Consider the following 20,668-nt stretch of genomic DNA (forward strand, 5'->3'; position numbering starts at 1 on the left):
ATATGTCTTTTGTCTTTTAGAGTTTCCCAGTCTGGAAACTTTGTCCCTTTGTCCTTATTATAATATTTCTTATAAATTAGGCTCAGTCATATCCAAAGTTTTTTTGTTTTTGTTTTTTAAATATGGATGGACAGCTTCCTGGTGGTAGTATATACTTTTGTTACCAAATACATGTCTTTCTTAAATAAAACAAGAATGATAAATTTGTTAGAAAACTTAAATGAGTTACTACAGGTCAAATGCTTAGATTAGTACCTTAGATTGGCACACAGCAAGCACTCCATGAACATTAGCCCATTATTACACTGAATGTAGAGAATCAAAAGGATTTGATGTCAGAACAGATGAGAGTTTTTGAAGAAGTAGTTGAAGACAACTAATATTTCTAACATGAGTGGCTGAATAGATGTTAATGTCACTAACTAATAAAGGAGATATGAAAGAGGGTAAGGTTTCTGGGAAATTGGAAGAGAATGAGTTCAAGTTTAGACATGTTAAATTTAGTGCCTGTGGGATAGCCAGGTACCGTCACATATAGAGCTGGAAATAGAGGTTCCAAAATTTTAACAACAGGTATGTGGGCAGAAAATAAAGATCAAATGTTGAGAGGAAAGGGAGCTCAGTGAAGGTCACAGATGTCATAAAAGACTGTAAGACCACTTGAACGATGAATTGGCATTGAATAAAGAGAAGTAACAATATTTCAAGAAAAGAAAATAATGTATGTAAATAAAGATATGCAGACAAAAACATCACTATATGGTGTGGCTACAGGAATACTATGGCTAGAAAACAATCTATGTGTTGAAAAGTAGAGGGAAATGATGTAATATAGATAGGACATGACTAACTTTGAACGGCTTCGATATTTAGGAACAGGTAATTCTTCAATTTAAGTAGAAAATAAGAAGACTTTGAAGAAGTTCATATGACAACTGAACCCTATGCTATGGCAACATCATACAAAAATCTGCCATAACAGAACTGGAAAATTAGAAAATGTACTTGCTATATTATTCTAGAAGATTTAAATCTGTGCCAGTTTTAACGTCCATCTAAGCTAAAGGAACACTGCCTGGGGCACTGTGGCTTCAGGCATACTCCAAAGGTGGGAGATGGTGTCTTTAGTACCTTTCCATAGCCCTTTACCATTCCCTTCTCTCATGTCCCCTCTACCTAGGAAACCATTGCTCTCAAGCTGCTGTAACTATATAAAATTACATTTTGTGCAATAACGCACTATATTGTTCCCTGAAGCACTCTGGTTACATCTCCACATTCAGGTCTAGCCTGACATGAAATCTTTCATTCTCTGTTGACACCCTATATATCCTTTGAATATCAAATGAAAGTAATTCATACAATACTGTTAGTGAATGTATCTACATACTTGGGTCCAAAGACTCCAGTGTTGAACAATGCTATGATAGAAAAAAAAAATATTAGAAAGGCAGAAATGATGAGGAAATTAATACCAACTGCAAGGACATTCAGAGGTTTCATGGAGGAGGTAACATCTGAGGGGAGCTGTGACATTTAAGTTTAGTGCCAAGTGTGTAAGTTTTCTGAAATTTCCCTTCCATAAGTTTGACACTGAAAACATGAAAAAACAAGAGTAAAAAATATATAGGAATATTCAGTACGAAGGGCAATAAAAAGAAAAAAAATCATGAATTTTATAAACAAAAGGTGAGTTTCTTCTGAGAGGAAAACTAGAGAATAAAACTGCAAGCATTTGATATGCTTCACAAAATAAATGGCATACGTCGCATGTGGAAAAGTCTATATGCAAATGAAAATGTGCCTATTAATATGCTTTTTAAAAGTACGTTCACATTAAGGACAGCATCAGGGTTTGTATTAGATTTTTTAAAACATCGATGACATGCTAACCTAGGTATCTTTTTGATGTTATACAATAAGAATTTTTTAATTTTTATCAAAATCTTTTCTCCTTTGGTTTTTCCTTTGTGCATGTATTTTAAAAAAGAATAAGTCAAATATCATAATCCCATAACTCCATCTATAACATCCTTCTTCTCATTTCTAAAACAGTTTCTACAGACTACACTTGTATTTTATCTACTCCTTGACTAACATGTCTGTAAACGTACATCTCACAGCCGAAGTATGCCCTGGTGTTCTAGGAAGAGCAAGAGGAAGAGAAGGGTGTACTAAACATGATTAAATTTCAAGTTACTTTAATTCAGAAAATATTTACTTAGTCTAGGTGCTAGATTCCTTGCTGATTACAATTTAAAAATCCACCAAAACAAAGTAGAAAACTAGTTTTTATTTTATATTCTCTCGCGTTCCTATAATTACTTCTATACTTTGTTACGGTTACCGTCGTTTTTCTTTTTCAGGCAGATTTATCAAACAGTCGCTTATTTAGAATTTTCAGATAAGAACTAATCTTTAAACCAAATGAGTGTATAACACTACATACTTTCACTTGTTTAAAGAAGTTTAGTTCAGTCTCTATAGCATGGTGTCATTTATATCTGCAGTCTCTCACGCAGAGAAAACCATACATGTTTTTAGCTCCATTAATGTTAATAGAGTATAACTTTTGGGAGAGATGTTGTTGAGGTAAATGGAGGTTTCTTTTATCAAAATATATACTTAGGGATAGCAATGATCTGTATAAAGTAATTTAAATTGCTGCCACATACTAATTTTGAAGATATTGTTCACAGTTCAGACTCTAAAAAACAAAATGTTTAAAACATAGTTTACAAGTTTACTATCTTACATTTTTTAACATCTAATATTTTAGATGTTTTAGTTGGCATAAAATATGGAAATTCCTATATAAACTTTTACTTTTATCACACTTCACTTTATTGCACTTAGCAGATATTGCATATTTATAAACTGAACATTTGTGACAACCCTGTGTCAAGCAAGTCTATAAGCGCCATTTTTCCAAGAGCATTTGCTCACTTTGAGTTTGTGTCACATTTAGGTAATCCTAGCAATATTTCAAACTTTTTATTATTTGTTATGGTGACCTGTGAACAGTGATCTTTGATGTTACTAGGGCAAGAGTCTCCACCAGCAGAAAGATTATGACTTGCCAAAGGCTTAGTTAATGGTTAGCATTTTTTAGCTAAAAAGTATTTTTTTTTAATTAGGGTACGTACATTTTTTTAACATAATGCTACTGCACACTTAATATACTACAGTATTATGTAAACATAACTTTTATAAGCACTGGGACACAAAAAAATTTGTGTGACTCACTTTATTGTAATATTCACTTTACTGGGGTTGTTTGGAACCTAACCCACAATATCTCTGAGGTATGCCTTTACTTCTGACTTGATCACTGTTGTTATATTTTACAAAAGACATTTTCAATTTGACTATAAGTCTATTTTTTGTATTAGAAAAGTACAAAAATAAAGGTCAGATAATACATAGCAGACTTCATTTGGAAATGGTTGATTTTTGTACTTTCCAAATAATGACTTAACTACCAACTGAACACAATGGGACACTTGACCTTTCTGAGTCTCGGTTTAGTCATCTGCGAAATGTCTTCTAAAACTGTTAAAGGCTCTAATAGAAAGCACTTAACATCTTAAAAAGCACTGAATAAATGTTAATTTTGTTCTTCCTTAACACCTGTATAAAAATATTTTTTAATATTTAACAAAAAAATCATAAATAATATTAAAATGATTAATACCACATACCAAACTTCTTGGTTAGTAAATTCCTACAATATCTGAACTTTAGTCTCATTTACTTCCTCAAATGTTACATTTCAACAATATTATACTAAAATATTTGCATGTTCCTGAACATATGTCTATATGCATATTTCCTCTTTCTGGAGTCTCTTCTAATTCATACTTCAAAAATCTAGCCCAGATGTCTCCCTCTCTCTAAAGGTTTCTCTAGTCTCCTAGAGTAAATCATTCCCTTTTCTATTCTCCTAAAATTCAAGCCAACAAGGTGATAGCAAAACTCAAGAAAAATAAATGAAGAGTAAGCAAATCAAAGACATTTTAACAATGGCATAAACTTTCTTTGTCAAATTATCTTGGTGTTATCAGGATTAATTTGGGCTTTGAGTGACAGAAAGCCCAAAACTTAGTGGTTTACAATATAGAAGTTTATCTCTGTCACGTCAAAGAAGTCCAGATGTAGACAGGCCAGTGTGGGCAGGGTGACATCCTAGAGTCATTAGGTACTTTTGATCTTATTGCTTGGCCTATTCTTAGCTTGTGGTTTCAACTCATTATTCAATGATCATGTCCACATTTCAGCCAGCAAGGAGAAAGGAGAAAAAAGAGGGAATGCACTCCCTCATTTAAGGATACTCGGCCCAAGTTACATACAGTACTTCTGCTCATGTATCTCTAACCAAAACTTTGTCATATGACCACATCTAGCTGCACAGGAAGCTAGGAAGTAATATTTTTATTCCAGGTAGTGATAAACTGGGAAAAAAATTAGTAGAGGGGGAATACTGATATTAGGGGACAATTATCAGTCACTGCCACATTTGGTTATATATTATCTGTGGTAAGACATTAATTGACATTTTAAATTTACTATTTAACACTAATATTTCTACTAGTGTGTGCATCATAAAATTATATAGTAATTCCTTATAAATTTCAAGTTTTAAGTTAATTGTTTCTACTGGTAAAGATTAATGCCTATAAAATTTAAGTAATATTCATAATAATATTACCAAGAGGAAAAAAAGAATGTTAATAAAAACAGGAAAAGCCACTTTAATTATCTTAAAAGTTGCTTTGTTTGTAGTAAAATATTAAATAAGAATAAAAATAAAATATAGCCATTGTGTTAATGACTACATATGCATGTAAGTGAAATAGTACAAATATTCCCAGAGAGAACAGAATTTAGGGAGACTTTTTAATCAAGTAGGAGGTGATCACAAAACAGAATAGTAAAAATTATAATGGAATAAAGCAAAACCGGGTTTAGGCCAAGATCTCACACCGTGTGACTTTGGACAAGGAAATTTACACATGATGATGACTATGATGAAGATTCAAAATGTGCTGTGTTTTATAAGCATTATCTCATTCAATATTCATGACACTCCTGATATGTAAAAGAGGGGAAGAAACTAGATCTTAGATTATGTAATTGACTCAAGATCACAATGACTATATAAATATCAGCACAGACTTAAAAGGTTTTACTGATCTTGGTTCATGTTCTTAACCACTATACATATTATTTCCTTTCAAGCTCTTGGAACCTTGGTCTTCTTATCTGTTACATAAGGGAAATGTAGCAGAATGTAAACTGTTCTAAAGTTCATTCTAGCCTTTTAAAATGTTGGCATTCTAATGAGGTCTGATCCCCTTTCCTGAAACAAAAGCATATTATATCAATAAATTGAATCAGCCTCATTGCTGGAACTTATGTAAGTCAATAAAGTTATCATTAATATATTTAATGTAGAAAGTAGAAATCCATTTGCTAAACTTATAGATGAAAGGGACACAATGTGTGAGTAAGGTAAATTTGGATGTATGGGATATATTCCTGATCTTTAGGACTGATTTCACGCTCCTTTGCATATCTATAAAGGAGCAAGCCATAAAGTTAAACAAGTAATAGGGAAGAAAGGTAACTAACATAACATTTAGATCTCATAACAATCCTTTAAAAAAATAGGTATTATATCATTTTACAGGTGAAGCTACAGAGGCACAAAGAGGCTGACTTACTGAAGGTCACATACCCAGTTTACAGTACTTGAATGAGTACCTGAATGAGTACTTGACCTGTGGTTCTAAACCTGTTTTTCCTATCCACTCCACTTCCTATTGGTTCAATTTTGAATATTCATGTATTATACACTTATTTCAATTATAATATAAGAAAACTAAAGACACCAATTAATTTAGCTCTTTCTAGGGTATTTATGATTACCAGCAACTACCTGCTTAATTTGCTGAATACAGTTGGAAAATATGTATTAAAATATGCAAATAACAAGGGAGATAATGTTTTCAATAACACAGGAATAATAAAATTTTGCATTATCGAGCTACTAAGGAGAGAGAATCGCTTTTAGTTAGGATGATTAGAGAAGGCCTCAGAGGGATAATTACACCTGGACAGGGCATTAGAAAAGAGGTTTGATTTGATCAGAATAAAAGCCCAAAAATAAATAAGAATATTCCAGGGAAAGGGAATGACATGAATGCAAGTATGCAGCCAAAATGTATATTCAAGGTAGGGTATGTAGTCTACATTGGGTACATTGCAGGATTCTTTTTCTAAAATATTAGGATATTTGGTTGGGAAATATTCTAGAGCCAAACTAATGAGGGATCTTGAAAATCAAGTTAGAAAGTCTGTATTTGATCTTGTAGAAAATGGAAAGTCACTAAACACCTTTAAGTAGAGAAACAGAAGAATCAGATCAATGCTTTAATAATATTAAACTAAATATTATGTATAGCCTTCAAAGGAATTGATGACAGCCAGGAAGAAGAAAGATCAGTTAGAAGATTTTGACATTTCTGTGGATTGTAACACAGGGGGAAAAAATAGAAATTGAGTTCTGAAAATTTCTGAGAAAAAAATGTATAAGGTATATATTATATGAAATATAAATACTACAGCTTCAGCTCTGAAACAATCTATAATATCCCCATCTACAACAACACTCTGCTCTTTTAGCTCTTACTTTATGATTTCACCAACTTTTCTATCTCTGATTAGTCCTTTAACTTCTCCATTTTCTCTGAATGTATCAGCCCCTCCCTGGCCTCACTTTATTCCAGCCCAATGTAAACACTTAAACTACTCAATAGCACCTGAATCAGTGTTGAAATCTACCCTCTCTTCTTTACTCAAGAGGATGGAGAAAGCCTCAGGACCCTGACATTATTACAGAGCAGGAGTTTCTATTATCAGTCACTTATGAACCATTCAAATGAATACCTCTTAGTCTTTAACTTATATAACATCTGATAATACCACCTCACTTCCTGAAATTCTTTAATTTAGATGAGCTGTAATTAAATAATCTAAATAGTACCCTAAAAATGTACTGTGAGAGTTACCATTTTTAAAATAAAAACACCTTTCTCATCCAATGCTAATTTTAAACTTTCTTTTCTTGTAAAAAGCTCTAGGTAATAAACAGGTTACAACATAAATTAATATTTTGTTGTAAACTATTCAATTAGGGCAATAAAATACTGATTAAGAAAAAACAAACAAAGAGCTACAAATCAAACACAGCTAAAATGCTCTCTCAGGAAAATGAATAAAACATGCCATAAACATCTGTAGACTCAATGATAACAATAAAGCCTATGAAAATACAATAAATTTTCTCTTTGGCGTCTAAAAAATGTTAAACTTAATAAATGAACCAGTTTCCCCAAAAATGTCAAAACATAAATACAAAGATTATCTATACATAAATTTACATTTCTGATAATTACTGTTTCTATACTTAATAACTAAAACAGGATTAAAGAAGCAGACTCATTGAGTAAAAAATTAACTTTAAATTTATTTGTTATTTAAAAGATTTTTCAAAAATGCTATAAAACCTCATTACTGTAATTGAAATTTTACTAGTTAGAATTTTATAATAATAAGAATCGAGGCTTAAAATTTTTCTTTAATATATGTCCTTATACACAGTAGAAATTAATACTTTAAATAAAATTTAAGAGGAAAAGTATCGGTTACTTAAGGGTGCTATCTTTTTTCGACAGCTCTCCATTCTTGGAAGACTGTTTATAAGTCATTTAAATATCAATAAAAAATTTAAGCAAGAAGCCTAGCAATCCTTTCAAGGCTTTTTTCACAGTCTTTCTTTAATAATTGATTACTGTCTCAAGTAATTTAATTTTTATAATTTTTTTCCTAATGTGGAATCACCTTAAAATGTTTTGACATTTTTCTGTAAAAACAAAAACTTTTAAAAAAAGATGATGTTCAGATTATGAATCACAGTGAAATATGTTAATATAGGCATATTATTTCAGTTATAAATTAAAAGTAATTTTCATTTAAATATTTTAAAATCATTTAGAGCAATATTTTTAAAGTATTTAAATAACTAGAAGTGTGAGAAGTGATTTGCTGAAAATGTAAACATTCAATTGACTACTGAAAGAAAAAATAATTAAAATTTCAATATTTTCTAACTCAATTCTCATTCTTAGAGAAAACAAAACATCCTGAAAAGCTTAATTATAATTTTTGTCTTACTGTGATCAATGTGGTCAATCTTGTGACATCACTATTGAGAAATCTGTAATAGGAAAACAGAAAGAGAATTCAGTTAAATTATACTTAATTACAGAAACCAAAAAGTTTGTTTATAATTTTTGTCTTTCTTCATGCCGTAAGTCATGTTTAAATTAATCTAAAGTTGTCAATAAAAGCACAATTGGTGTGATACAAATAAATATAAAATATTTGAAGTTTATTTATAGGTCATTATTTATTATAGTATGGTAGATTATGTTTGGTTTATAATCAGCAACACCCAGGGTTAATATAATATAACATACTAGTAAATAAACTATAAGACATTGGGTTAGTTTTGTTTTTAAACATTTACAAAACAAGAATCACATTGTTTTAAATATACTACAAACGAAAGACAGTTAGGTATTGCTTATAGATATCTTTCTTCTATATTTAATTAGCAGCTCAGATTTATGGCCCAAATGAAATCTATTTATTATCAATTAATAGGAGAAACTGCCTCATGCTAATCCTTATGAATAGTGACAAAACTATTAAAGATTGAAAATATCATTGGGAAGAAACTATATACTATAAACACAAGGAAAGGTATATGTTAAACTATTTACTAAGCTATATATGACTTACGGTTCTCATCCCTGAAAAATCTAAGCTTTTAGAAATTTCTCAATTAACACAGCATATGACGGGATTTAAGTTTTTAAAAAGTGTTAGTGTTAAAAAGTAACACAATGTTATGATGATGTTTTAAGATTCATAATGTGCTTTCATTTAGTATTTCATCAGCTCCTCATAAGAATTCCTTCAAAAAAGCAGGAAAGAGATATTTCTTATTACTTACTCAGGGAAAATAGATGTTAAGAGAAGGTACATGACTTGACCAAGCACACAGACCTGAGTTTTTCCTAGTTCCTTTTTAATCTCACACCTTCCATCCAATCCATCTGCCAATTTTTCCTTACTCAGTCCTAAATCCAAAAACACTTATTACTGCTTGTTACCTTGATAATTCAAGATATTGCTCTCCTATAACATCATTATAGTCTCCTTCTTAACTCAGTGACAAATATATCAGCTCATATCACTCTCTAACCCCAAAGTGTCCAATGACTTACCCATCACTTATAATAAAATCCACAGTACTGACCATGGCCTATTAGGCCCTCTGTTACCTGTTCTCCTAACTACATCTCCTGCCACTCTCTCTCTACTATGATATTCCCCAAGTATACCAAACCTGTCCCTCTGGGGCCTTGACACTTGCTTTTCCCTGGGCCTGGAGCAACTGTTCCCCATACTTTTATACAACTAGCTCTCTCACCTCATTCAGGTCTCCTAACAAATGCTACCTCCTCGGAGAAGCCTTCCTGTCCCATCAGAGACTGTTTTTAGCTGCAAGCTCCTGAGAGAAGCACTAATATAATATGTGTAACCCAATAACTACTCAATAAATAGCTGCGGAATAAATGAGTGAACAATTACTTAGTGATTTCCTACTATATCAAGCACTATGCTCAGAGGGAAGTATAAGTAATAATTCTTACAATTACAATCTATTTAGGGAAAACATGCCGTAACAAATTGGTATACATTTTAAAAAGTCACTGCAGCAAGAGTTTGAGAAGCTTTAAAAAAAAAACAGAAGGTGGTATGAAAGTGCGTGTAGTGAATTACAGGTGTGTGAGATAATGAGAATCTGTATAGTGAAGATGACAAAATGCAAAGGGAACGGGAAACCCAAGATACATCTTAAACAGAAATAAGAGGACTTCATGCTGAATTAAGTATACGAACAAAGATAGCTGAGAATTACCTCAAAGGTTCTCAGTAGCCAGTGACACAATGAAAGAAACCTGCAGTGGTGGAGTGGAGTGACTTTTATTTTGGAAAGTAAGCCATGTTTCCACAGACTATTCAAATAGGGATATTTCCCACCAAGGGGTAGAAACTATGATTTAGAACAGTCCAAGATTTGCAAATCAGTCATGTAAAAAGTACAATTCAAGTCAAGAGTATGAATGAGTTCACTAAAAGGATAAATATAGAGAAAAAAACAGACTTATCCAGCAGAATTTGGGGATACCATATACATAAGGCTCATGAAAAGCAAGAGACATGGCATTGTATGGGTGTTTTGTTTAAGTCCAATAAATAAGAGGAATAGAAAATATACTGATTGAAGGCAAAAGAGGCAAGATTTCTAATGGAGGAAAACGTGTTAGTTTTATTTATTTTTATTTATTTTGTATGGAATGCTCCATGAAATTGCGTGTCATCCTTGCGCAGGAGCCATGCAAATCTTCTCTGTATTGTTCTAATTTTAGTATGTGTCCTGCCGATGCCAGGACAAGAACATATTAGCTCTAAATGATGCATGGAGGGATCAGAGAAATAAGACTGGAAACTTATTCTCTATAAACTACCCATGTCCCCACTGTATCAAATCAGATCAAAAGGCAGCTACACTTTACTCTCTGGATCCAAAGACCTATTCTTAGCATTATGTTCTCAACTTTAGTCAACACACGCCAAAACCCCAGTCTTGTAATGAAGTATCAATACAAAAACTTTTGTGAAAAAAGTAATTATACTTTCTCCAAAACTCTATAATTCAAAAAGGTGTTAATCTTTAAAAATAGTTATATTCAAACATTTGTAATTGAATAAAACAACATTTGTAACTGAATAAACAGATAAAAGTAAATGTTCTACTTTATTTTTGATGTTGGAAAAATACAAGATAATTAAGACTAAATCTATAGTTTAAAAAAATGCATACTTTATTTAAAGCCCTAAAGCTTGTAGTACAAAAAAAATGGCAAAGGCATTCCTTCATGGTGGTAGCAATTTTTACATATGCAGAAGTTAAAAAAAAATACATGAAATTAAAATGACACTAGAGGTTAAAAGCAGACAAATCTTAAAGTTTCTCATAAAAGTCTTAAGTGGCTTTTACAGGAAAAAGGAATTCTTGAAAATCATCTTGAAACTAGAAAATATATTCCAATTACACATGTAAAAAGTAAATACTACACTTTATGAAAACATAATTCAACTAATATATTGGTTATGTGCTATTTCTCTACAAGTCACAATTTTAGAAAATACGTAGAGAGAAAATCTCAACTATATTTTGCTTCAGAAACACCTATCAATGTTAATCTGAGGGGAAATATCTTAAGTCATGATATAAAATTACATGAGTATTTTTCCAGTAATTAGCAAGTAACTATCTTTATTTTTTTCCTCCTCTGCCCCCAAACAGAAAGTCTTTCCTCATGTAATTAATTTTAGCATACTCAAGTCCTAATCTTCACTTGACACTACATAAGTTTCAATATATAAAAAGGATATTTATCCTTACCTAGCTTATTGAAAAAATTCAAAGAAATAGATGAATAGAAAATCTACCGGCTTTTTTCAACTCTCTCAATCTGAACTTAGCGATATATGCTGATTAACTCTAAAGTTCCATTTAAAATAATGGTTGCTAAAATATTTAATAATTCATTTATATATCAGTTTAATGCTTTCACTGATTTCTATGCTCTTTTCAAGGTGTGGTTATACAATAAAAAATTATTTCTAAAATTTACATGTGAAAAAGAATCTCATCAATCACATGCTACTTATAAGCTGTTTCAGTGATGCAATCTTGGTTTGTAGACATGGAAAGTCTGTGTGTATCATTCTCTTTTTAAAGTACCAAAACTACACATAATTTGGTATGTATTTTTAAGTCTTAATAAAAATTATGTAAAAATCTAAACATGCTTCCACCTTGCTTCTAGCTATTTCAAATCCTGACCATTATTTCATCATCATCATTATTATTATTATTACTTTGGGAAATTATTTGGTAGGGAAAAAAATCACAGGCTTGGATAAACAATACTTCTTTGGGAGGGAAGGAGTATATTTATAAATAATAAGAAACTGTACACTGGGGAAACTGGTGAACATGTGATCTACTACTAATGGAATACTCTATTCAGTGCTGTACAACGGAACTTTCCACAATGACAGAAACAAATGTTCAATATCTGCACTGTCCAATACCGAGCCCACAGACAAATGTGGCTATTGAGCACTTGTAATACAGTTACTGTGACTAAAGAACTTACATTTACATATTAATTTAATTATTTTTAATTTAAATTTAAATAGCCACATGTAGCTAGCAGCTACCATACTAAATAGCGCAACTAGGCATTTCTGAAACCATATCAGGATTATACTGTGAATGATCCTACTTAATATTTGAAAATTTATTTTCTCTATATTTTAGAAAAAGAAAACCTTAACTGTGTTGGATAGGATATGTTAATTTCAGAAAAACTCCAAATTTGGATGGGACTTATATTATCTTCACATAACTTTCATGTTTATGCTTTGTGGGAAAACATGGTTTATTTTACCATAGAATCCTTATGTATCATGGTGCTTATAAAGGGACATAGTCTTGGGTTTTGGATAACTGAGTTTTAAACCTCATCAGGTTGCATCAATATCGCCCGGTAATTAAGTTTCAATTTGCTTTATTTTGTTGAGCTAGCTAGAAGTGGTTTACTTCATTTACTCATGTACTGTTTATAACTAAAACCTCAACAGAAAATTAAGAAAAAAAGACATCTGTTTTATTAACAATTCTAATAGTCCTGATTCTTGGGAACCTCTTTTTTATCAATCATTTTCCCTTCTTATTATGTTTTAAGGAAAAAAGATGAGCAAGCTTTAACAGTAAGACATGAGTTTTATCTAAGCATGTAATATGGTATATATAAAGGAAGCCTGCCATTGAAGTCTAAAGTGGACATACAAATAGGAGACATTACTTAACATTAATAAAAGTTTTGTTAAGCAGTTTGTCAAGTTAGAAAGGCACCAATATATTTAGATACTTAATCTACATAAAACAAAGCTTTAACGTGATAGACATCTACTATGTTGGTATCCAAGTTAAAAGTTGGTATCCAAAAAAAGTTCCTGATTTCACAGGAGAAGACATGTCAGGTAGAGAAAGAAAGAAAAACAGACAGCTCAAATAGATATGGGTTCCAACCCCAAGCAGTATTTTTGGCGCATCATATTCACTGAATGCTTCCTGTCATTTCAACTGTAGGTCTAAACATGGTATGTACTAAAATATCAGATATGCTTCTTTCTTTAATGTTCACAGAGGCTGTGAAGGCAATAGCTGCAATGATTCCTACCACATTAATCCATGCCAATACACACTAAAATTAACAAAAAGGCTAAAATCTCTTACTCTTAAAATTGACAACTGACTCTGAAATAAAGTGCTCATACACTTGTAGAACTAGAAGAAACAGTTTTATAGATTCACCAATCGAAGCCATTAATTTTTATTTTGACTGTAATTTTTTGATCAACAAAACCAAGATCATCAATGCCAAAGTTCTATACGCCAGTATTATTTGGCTTTGAAGACCCTACCAGGCTTTCTGGTGGGTTAAGTAGACCTCTAATTCAAAACTATCTGCTGTTGATTAATTCAATACCTGCTGTTAGAATTAATAATTGGAAGTCCATTATCTATACCAGAGATACTCAGTAAGTTAGAAAGTGATGACTTTACAGCCTCGAACAGAAGCCTAGAAATAAAGCAAATGACAGTTTCTCATTTTAAAAACCCTAACTTTGTCATATCACAACCTAATAAATCAAAATATTTTAGAAAACTAACATAAGCCGTAACACATCAAGTTTAGCTAGAGCTCAGTTGGTAACTTTGTAATTTTGTTGATAACAAAATCTATGTAAACAAAGCACAATTGGCTATTAGACTTGAATTTTTAAAAAAAAAAAACTTTGTAAGTGGTATGTTTTTCTAAACTTTACCACCCTATTCTTTCAACACTAGTACTTCTCAAAAGCAGTTCACAGTTCTGCTTTAAAGCCATAAATGGGCATTCAGCAGAGGAAGAAGGTGGGAGCACTGCCAACAGGTGTTGAAACATTTTTGGGGTTAATATATACACAATATTAAAAAATGAACTAATCACTTGGGTGAAGTAATATAATGAAGAGCTTCATGTGAGAAAAATTATAGGCTGTTTTAGCTGTACTTTTATTTCTCCAGCTATAAGTTCTTTAGGGAATTCAACTTAAATTGTAGGAACACAGAGAGGTGACGTTTTTAGGAATTTACTATTAACTAAGTTAAAACACATCTGAATACTAATTATGGGGAAATTTTAGTTTTTATCAAAATTAGAGTCCATCTTAGTCCTGTCAACAAATGCCATATCAATAGATAATTCGCCACTTATAAAACTGCTTTTTTTAAAAAAAAAAAAACACCTCACTTGAACAAGCCAGCAATCAAGACAAACACAAGCTTATAATTTTATAAAGGTCTCATTTATCATTAACTAAAAGACTAAAATTAAACTCTTATCCAAACCTTCAAAGATCCATTTCAGATTGTGGTTATGAAAATTGGTGAGACAATTAACCAATGTAAGAATATACAGTCAAAAAAATATTTAGTTAGATCCAGTAACAAAACTGTCATCACAAATAACAATACTGGGTTTCTGACGGTATATATTTTAGTCTTTTCTATTAAAAAAAACTTTGCTATGATTATTTAGGGATATTAAATATTACTATTGCTATCTTGTTTTTCTTAGAACTTAGAATGATGTCGTCATAAGAAATCTTTCAACAAGGACTACATGACCCTTGTCCTCATTCAGAATTTTGGCATATATTATGTACCTTAAGCAATCTCTTAGTGCTTCAGTTTGCCATACTGTAATTATCTACTTCACAGGGGTGTTATAAAGTTCAGTTAATTGTGCTTATAATTTTTTTGAGGTACACAGATAAAAGAGAGGTGCAAGGCACAGATACAATTAATTGCTAAGTTCTTGATGAAAAAACACCACTTAAAAACAGTTAACAGAAACAACATGGACGAATCTTAAAGATACTATACGAAGTCAAATAAACCTGTGCTATAGACTGAATGTGCGTATATCCCCCACTCTGTAATTCATATATTGAAATCTAATCCCCAATGTGATGAAATTTGGAAAGAAGGCTTTCGGGATGATTAGGTTATGAAAGCAAAGCCTTCCTAAATGAGATTAGTGCCTCTATAAAAAGAGAAGCCAGAGGACTTGTTTGTCCCTTCCACCATTTGAGGTTATAGCAAAAAGATGGCCATCTATGAACCAGGAAGCAGGCCCTACCACACACCAAATCTGTGAGCACCTGGATCTTGGACTTCTCAGCCTCCAGAACTGTGAGGAATAAAGTTCTGTTGTTTATAAGCCAACTAGTCTATGATATTTTGTTGTAGCAGCCCAAACTAAGACATCCAGTCACGAGAACACATAGAATATGATTCTTATTGTGATATGGGGTACTTATATGAGGTACCTTGAGTAGTAAAATCAATAAGGCAGAAAGTAGAAAAGCAATTGCCAGGAGCTGGGGTAGGGGAGAATAGGGTATTGTTTAATGGGTAGAGTGTTTCAATTTTGGAAGATCTAGTAGGCCCATGCTAGATCTGGAAATAGAACAGTGGAAAAGACAAAGTCTCTATACTCACAGTAATTATGCAGAAATAGTAGAGAACTATAAAACAACAACAAAAATGTACAAAAATTTTATTCTTTCTCATAGTGGTACTACAAATAAGGGTAATGAGGTGGAATGAGGGCAAGGAAGGCCTCTCTGAGAAGGCAATTTCCCTGAGACTAGAATGAAGTAAGAAAGTATACCTCAGGTACAGACAGTAGCAAGTGCCAAAGCCCTGAGGTGGAAAGGCTTAGTGTTTTCAAAAAATGACAAGAAGGCACAAGGCTGCTGCACAGAAAGTTAAAAGACAGTGGTAGAAGAGCAAGGCACAGATCATGTAAGGCCTAGAAAATAACAGTAATAGTTTGGATATTATTCCAAGTATGTTGAAAGCTACATTGGATTCTTGCTCTAAGGGAACAATGTGATCTGATTAAAAAAGACACTCTAGTCACTGTATACAAAATAATCTTGAGACTAGGAAGGGAAGAGAAGAATCAAAATACAGAGCTCAGCTTAGAAAACAATTATAGTTCTTTAAGTGAAAATAAGGGGATGATCATGGTAGCCATATTAGTGGTAAGAAGTGGTTAGATATTTGGTTGATGATGGACTAAATAAGAGAAAAAAGCATCATAGTCAAGGATGACTCCAAGATTTTGGACAGATCAACTGAGTGAGTAATGCTGCTAAAGTTTGAGATGGAAAACAGTATGAATGGGTTTGGTGGTGGTGGTAGTGATAGTATTAAGAAATCAAGAATTGGGTTTTGGCAAAGTTAAATACCCAAGAGAGGAATTTCAGGAAAGATAATATGATCAACTGTGACAAATGCTACTGGGAAAACACTCAATCTTAGGGCTGAGAAATGACCATTCGATTTAGCAAGATAAATTTCACTGGGGCTCATGACAAGAATGCTGTTAAGAGAGTGAAGACAAACGCATAAATAGGGTAAGTAAACCATAGTAAGTGTGACGAGGATGCAGAAGCCATATATGTGAACAACACTGTGCAGGAATTTTGCTATAAAGGACTGTTAAGAAATGGTACTATAGCTGGAGAGGGACATGGAATTTTGAAGGTTTTTGTATTAAAATGGGAAACTGTACAGCATTTTTATATGCTGATGAGATAATCTAGAGAAGGAAAATTGATGAGAAAAATTACAGAAGCAAAATCAATGCTTACTAAGCATTGAATAAATGTATAAATCTGATCTTGCTGCTAGAAATGCAAAGATAATAAATATAAGACATGTAACTAATTTAAGGATTATATTGAAACTACATGAAAATCATAAGGGGAAATGCCACATATAGATAATTAAATTAAAAATCCTTTAGAAACAATATTATTTTATAATAGAGGGTGTCATCTTAAAAATATTATGCCAAGCAATGTTAACATATTTTATGATGTGACAGCAATGTTCTTCTAAGCTACAGACATGCAGCTGTAGAGTGTAAAAAGAATGCCCTAAACAGCTTTTACTCCATTATACACAGTGGGGCTTAAATAGGATCAACATTAGACAAAGAGTAAAGCCAGCAATTTTAAAAAACATCTTCACTGTATTTCCTCTTTTCCCTCCTCTGTACTGACCCATTTTCGCTTTTAGATTTCCAGAACCCCTCTATTCTATAACTCATCACTCTACTCAAAACAGAAAGCAATTCACATATCAATCGTTTACACAAATCTTCATTTCCAGAATTCCCTTCGCTCTGTTTGTTTTACTTTCTACTATGTTCCCTTGCATCCTTAAAAAGGTTAAGAATTAGAGAGTAATAAAGAATTTGAGATTCATAAGGACAATTGACTACATATTAGTATAAATTAATTTAGATAAGTTACATTTGCATTTTAACCTTTTTTCCCCCTCTAATTATAAGACCGTTTATATCCTGTATACCTTTATACTCTGTCCTACTCTAAAATAAGATATGAGATAATATACTAAGGTACATAATACACACATAAAAATAAGAAATTGAGAGTGAGGAAAATAATATCAGGTCAAAAATGAGGTTAGTTTAAAAAATGCATGCCACAAGGCCCTTGTACCCTTTGTAATGGGTAACCAAGTACATGGCTTTGAATTTCCTGAGAACCAATGCAAAGAAGAAATAATTGTCGTATATGGTTTTTGTTGGTTCATATTACTTACAGTATTTATAAGGTGAAATAAACATTTTTTCTTAAAGGAAGCACCGCTCTTTTTGTTACTGAGACCTGAAGAAAGTCATCCTACCGAGCTGTCAAAAATATTCCAAAAATAAACAAAACAATAATTTTTGAAGCACTACTTATTTAACATCCCTCAGGCACTGGCCAATGGCATAGTACTTGAGAGCATTTCAGTCGCTAAATTAGTATCGTTCAAGTTATGTCACATATAAATGTTATTCAAGGATAAGATATGAAATATGCAGAGCAGTATTCTATATGTTTAAAATATTCCTCTCCAAATACTATAATTTTAGAAATCAGAATGAATTTTTAAAATTAAGATAGAACTCACATAAAATTCATCATTTTAAAGTATACAATTAGGTGGTTTTAGTATATTCACGATGTTGTACAATCATCACCATTATTTATTCTAAAACATTTTCATCACCTCAAACAAAAAGGAACACCATGCTAATTAAGTAGTTGTTACCCATTCTCTTCCTCACTCTCTCTTCCAACTCCTGGAAACCACTAATCTACTTTATTTCTCTAAGAATTTGCCTATTCCAGATATTTCACATAAATGGAATAATATATGACCATTGTGTATAGCTTCTTTCATTTAGCATAATGTTTTCAAGACTCATCCATATTGTAGCATGTAGCACTACTTCATTCTTTTTCATGGCTGAATAATATTCAATTGTATTTACATTTTATTTATCCATCCCTCACTTAATAGACATCCCAGCTGTTAATACCTTTTGGCTATTATGAATAACACTATGAACATTCATGTACGAGTTTATGTGTGGACATAAATTTTCAGTACTTTTAGTTACTTACTTAAAAATGGAAAGTTTTGGGTCATATGGTAGCTCTTATGTTTAATTTATTGAGTAACTGCCAAACTTTTGCAAAGTGACTTCATATTACCACAAAATTTCCAATTTTTCACATCCTCGCCAATACTTATTTTTGTTTTGGTCTTTTATAGTCATTTTAGTAGATATGAAATATTCTCATTGTGGTTTTGACTTGCACTTCCTATGGCTAATGATACTGAGCATCTTTTCATACGCTTGTTGCCATTTGTATATCTTCTTTGGAGAAATATTCAAATCTTTGCCCATTCTTTAATTGGCTTACTTACGGTTTTATTCACACTGAATTTTTAAAGACTGTCACCAATTTTCAAACTAAGTAATAAATATAATGGATTTAATTTATGTAAATGAGGATGGCAAGTAAAAACTACTTTAAGGCAGAAAACACATCTCCATTTTAGAAAGATCTGTTGTATAATACTAATATCAATACTAAATCCTTAAACTGCCTATGAATTCTCTTTCCCCTCACCATCAGATGCATTGCCTAGTTAATGAACAGTTGATATCTATAATGAGGCATATTGTTTTAACGTTCATCAAAAACTAGCAATTGACAAATAATCAGAAAAAAGGTAGATATTGAAACAACTTGTGGCATTTCAAAAGAAACAAAATAAATGGATTACAGATTAAGAAAATAAAAGTATATCTAATATTTGCATGCTCACTGAGTTTTTCATGCAGACTGGAAAGCTTTAAAAAAATTAAAAGCTCTCTTACTTGGAGTTTTAAAGGCAATGCCAGTTTGATTCTTTGAACGGTAACCAATGATAGGCCAGTGCGTAGATTACTCTGGCGTGAACAGGCAACACTTTTTCAGTAGTTCCACGAAAAGAAGATACTGATCATGAAACTAGTTAATCAGACTCAAACAGCAGCTGAAACTCATGGTAAAAAAAAAAAAAAAATAGCGAAAAGAACAATTCTGAGCTCCCTGATTGTGATTCTTAGGAGCTGAAATTTGAAACAAAGACAATACTGATTTTGCTGGGAGAAGAGGACGAGATCATGAAAAGATGCTAAATTTAATCCCTAGAATATCTAAGTTTTGTTAGATATAGCTTTAACGTAGATACTGTTTCTTTATTATTGATAATTCATTTACTCACGTTTTTAAAAATCCTGAAACAATTTTGCTACTTTGCAATTTTCCAGGAAATTATGCATTTTATGTAGCATTTTATGTACCATTTCAAATTTATTCAGATAAAGTTGTTCATTTTATTTTGTTGCTTTTTAGGTGCAGGTGACTTTAAGATTTTTATACCTTAAAATTTTTTAATGAAAGCAACCCCTTATCATTAATTTCCATCATCCCTGATAAAGATATTAGCTTTGATATTTACTTTTTTGAAATTAATATAATTGATCCAGTTTTCCTATGAATAGAATTTGTAGAGTATATCTTTCATATCCTTTTTGCTTTTAACCTACCTATGTCTTCATATTCAAAATGAGTTTCTCTTCAACAGCATACAGTTTGGTCTTACATTTTTATCTAATCTGACAATCTCTTCCCTTAAATGGAGTATTTAGATAATTTACATTTAATATAATTATTGATATGGCTGGATTTAAATCTATCATCTTGCTAGTTGTCCTATATTTTTTGTTCATTTTTCCTCTTTTCCTGCCTTATTTTGGATTAAATATTTGTTATTTATTTATTATGGAAAAAAGGAAATACAAAGAAAAAAACTCATTTTATGAAGCTAGTTTAATTTTGAAAGCAAAACCAAATCAATTTCAGTTGCAAAACCCTAAATAAACTGGTAAATCAAATTCAGCAGAATATTAAACCACCATTGTGTCTC

The 20,668-nt window shown here is 31.7% G+C and overlaps 1 protein-coding gene and 1 non-coding gene across 17 annotated transcripts in view; both read right to left on the reverse strand.

Annotated features, from left to right (window-relative positions):
• Nucleotides 1-20,668, reverse strand: part of BAZ2B (bromodomain adjacent to zinc finger domain 2B) — a 287,601-nt gene that overhangs the window by 172,550 nt on the left and 94,383 nt on the right. For all 16 annotated transcript variants that reach the window (XM_025039212.1, XM_015596525.2, XM_025039211.1 and 13 more), the window contains exon 4: nt 8,236-8,278. The gene's annotated coding sequence lies outside the window, so the exon portion shown is untranslated. The remainder of the gene's footprint in view (nt 1-8,235; nt 8,279-20,668) is intronic.
• On the reverse strand, nt 10,480-10,586 carry LOC112470422. The gene has a single exon (XR_003042993.1). It is a non-coding gene; the product is annotated as a U6 spliceosomal RNA (small nuclear RNA).

Source organism: Pteropus alecto, unplaced genomic scaffold, assembly GCF_000325575.1.
Source record: "Pteropus alecto unplaced genomic scaffold, ASM32557v1 scaffold3, whole genome shotgun sequence".
Classification (NCBI taxonomy): Eukaryota; Metazoa; Chordata; class Mammalia; order Chiroptera; family Pteropodidae; genus Pteropus; species Pteropus alecto.